Consider the following 2,136-nt stretch of genomic DNA (forward strand, 5'->3'; position numbering starts at 1 on the left):
TAAACTTCATAGAAATAAGCATTTGGAAACCACATTAGAGACTTATTATATAATACTATAATTATTTATTGTATTAATGTACTTGTGCTTGTGCTAAATCATTTCAGTTGTGTCTGACTCTTTGTGACCCTATGGACTTGCTAGCCTCCTCTGTCCATAGGATTCTCTAGGTAAGAAGACTGGGGTAGATTGCCACTCCCTCCTCCAGGGAATATTCCTGACCCAGGAATTGAACCTTCATCCTTACATCTCTTGCATTGGCAAGCAGGTTCTTTACCTGTATTGCTGCCTGGGAAGCCCTATTATATTATACTTAATTATGATTTTATTATATTATTTATTTGTAGTAGGTTGTTGCAAACATAATTATGGTTTCAGACTGTGAGTTTTAAATGATTAAAGCTAGGCTCAAACAATTCTTTATTAATCAAAATAAGAACCACTACAATCAACATATTTTTGCCAATGAGAAATAAGTTTATTCATGTAGTATAAAAATCCGTGTTTGGGGATTTGATGAGTTCTTGGAAAGCGTTCTCTGTGTCCTCCTGGTTGTGGAAGCACTTTCCCTGCAAAAAGCTGTTAAGATGCTTGAAGAAATGGTAGTCAGTTGGCGAAAGGTCAGGTGAATATGGTAGATGAGGCAAAACTTTGTAACCCAATTCGTACAATTTTTGAAGCATTGGTTATGCATCGTGGGGTTGGGCATTGTCATAGAAAAGAGTTGGGCCCTTTCTATTGACCAATGCCAGCTGTAGGCATTGCAGTTTTTGGTGCATCTCACTGATTTGTTGAGCATACCTCTCAGATGTAGTGATTTCGCTGGACTCAGAAAGCTGTAGTAGATCAGATGGGCAGCAGACAACCGAAGAGGGACCATGGCCTTTTTCTGGTGTCAGAGTGGCTTTGGGAAGTGCTTTGGAGCTTCTCGGTCCAACCACCGTGCTGGCCATCACCAGTTGTTGTATATCTTTTTTTCACACTTTTTATTGCACATGACAGTTTGATGAAGAAATAGTTCATTACTGTTGCAGGTAGTAAGAGAAGACAGCGCTTCAAAATGATTTTTTGATTTTTGGTTAGCTCATGAGGCACCCACTTATCAAGCTTCTTCACTTTTCCAATTTGCTACCAATGCAAAACAACTGTAGAATGATCAACATTGAGTTCTTCAGCAAATTCTCATGTAGTTATAAGAGGATCAGCTTCGATGATGACTCTTAGTTGTCATCAAATTCCGATGGCTGGTCACTATGTTTCTCATCTTCAGGGCTCTCATCTCATTTGCAAAACTTCTTGAACCACCATTGTGCTCTATGTTTGTTAACAGTTCCTGGGCCAAGTGCATTGTTGATGCTGTGAGTTGTGTCTGCTGCTTTATGACCCATTTTGAACTCAAATAAGAAAATTTGCTTTTTGTCTAACACTATTTCCATAGCCTAAAATATATATAAAAGAAACAGCAAGTAATAAGTCATTAGCAAAAAACATAAAGAGAGAAATGCATATTAAAATAATGTATAACATAACCACATTTATTTAAAATATATTCCATATCAAATGGCTAATTTCAACAATGCAAAAACCACAATTACTCTTTCAGTTCAGTTCAGGCACAGTCATGTCAGACTCTTTGTGACCTCATGGACTGCAGCAGGCCAGGCTTTATTGTCCATCACTGACTCCCAGAGCTCGCTCAAATTCATGTCCATCAAGTCAATGATACCATCCAACCACCTCATCCTTTGTCGTCCCTTTCTCCTGTCTTCAGTCTTTCCCAGCATCAGGGTCTTTTCCACTTACTTTTGCACCAACCTAATAATGCTTATTATATTATGCTTAATATATTTATATTGATTGGTATTAGTTGGTACTTATTAATATGTGTGTGTGCTAAGTCACTTCAGTCGTGTGTGACTCTTTGTGACCTGACCACATAGACTCTAGGCCACCAGGCTCCTCTGTGCATGGAATTCTTGAGGCAAAAATACTGGAATGGGTTGTCATGCCCTCCTCCAAGGGATATTCCTGACATAGTGATAAGGCCTCTTTTTTTGTCTCCAGGATTAGCATGCAGGTTATTTACCACTAGCACCACCTGGAAAGCCCTTGTATTAACATATTAATCTAATTCCT

The 2,136-nt window shown here is 38.6% G+C and overlaps 1 pseudogene; it reads right to left on the bottom strand.

The window, feature by feature from the left end:
- Positions 1-423: 423 nt before the first annotated feature.
- LOC106990429 (histone-lysine N-methyltransferase SETMAR-like) lies at positions 424-1,436 on the bottom strand (annotated as a pseudogene).
- Positions 1,437-2,136: the final 700 nt, after the last annotated feature.

The sequence above is a fragment of the Ovis aries genome, chromosome 4 (genome assembly GCF_016772045.2).
Source record: "Ovis aries strain OAR_USU_Benz2616 breed Rambouillet chromosome 4, ARS-UI_Ramb_v3.0, whole genome shotgun sequence".
NCBI lineage: Eukaryota > Metazoa > Chordata > Mammalia > Artiodactyla > Bovidae > Ovis > Ovis aries.